Genomic DNA, 1,217 nt, shown 5'->3' with positions numbered 1-1,217 from the left:
AAACAACGGAAAAGGTATTGTTTAATGATTCGTTGGTATATACAGCAGCCACAGTAGGTACTTAATATTATTTATGTAATCAACTTTTTTTTTAATACGCTTCATTTCATACGGTCTTGTGAGAAAAATAATAGTCAGACAGATAGACAAAGAAATTTTACGAATTACGTTCGTTCGGCCTCAACCATTGGTCACGCTGTATAACTACGCTGTGCTAGGGCTAAATGTCATCAGGATTAAATGAATGTCTGTCCCACAGCGTAATGTGTTTCGCAGGCTCATACAATATTACGCGTCATGGTTGGTTTACTCATAACTTTACCTCGTAACGAAATTAAGAGCGGAGAAAATTTGATGTGATGATTTTGTTTTTATCTGTGCTTTTTATTACAGGTACTAATATTAAAGGTAAATGTGAAATTACTACCACTTCACAACCCGTTTCGAACTCAACCAGAGTTCATCTTCAGGGCAACACAACCGTTCGCCTTAGGTGATAGTTGGGTTTGGACGATGTGTGCTTCTTACAGTGTGGAGGCAGTGAAGCTACATGAATACATTTGTTGCATAAACGTCGCTATCGTAAGGTCGCGGGTGAGCAAAGTGAATGTTTTTTAGTTCATTGATATGGATCTCCACAAAGTAACGTCTGATTCAATAAATCACAAAAATTTACATTACTTTCATTGTAGCTTAGTGCGAGTTACAGCTGTCAATATCACAAGACTAGAGAGTCAGTGTCGAAACTTGAGTCGATAAAACTAATAATTTAAAATATGAATCACAATTAATGTAATCATTAATTCGATTATCGCTACTCCAATTTTGATGAGAATATTAGTGAAATTCTAGGTTGGAATATTATTTGCCACTTAAGTAAAATTAAATTAAAATAAAATATTTTTTTAAGGCGGGCTCCCGTACATCAAACTTGTTTTTTTTGCCGTTGTTTTGCTAATGTCTAATGTTGTATAGATAATAGTACGGAACCCTTCGTGCGCGAGTCCGACTCGCGCTTGGCCTGTTTTGATGTTTGTAGCGTGACAGCTGACGTCAATTGTGCTCTAGGATGGCGCACAAACTCATTAATTTGTATGAAAAAGGGAAAATCTAAAAGTTCAATTAATTTTAAACTCACTGAACTAATGCAAATAATACACAGTATGCTATATTCTAAAAAAACCGTGGTGGCCTAGAGCTTTGACCTATCGCCTCTC

The sequence above is a fragment of the Choristoneura fumiferana genome, chromosome 9 (genome assembly GCF_025370935.1).
Source record: "Choristoneura fumiferana chromosome 9, NRCan_CFum_1, whole genome shotgun sequence".
NCBI lineage: Eukaryota > Metazoa > Arthropoda > Insecta > Lepidoptera > Tortricidae > Choristoneura > Choristoneura fumiferana.
The sequence above is the reverse complement of the archived record's forward strand: the minus strand, read 5'-3'. Positions refer to the sequence as shown.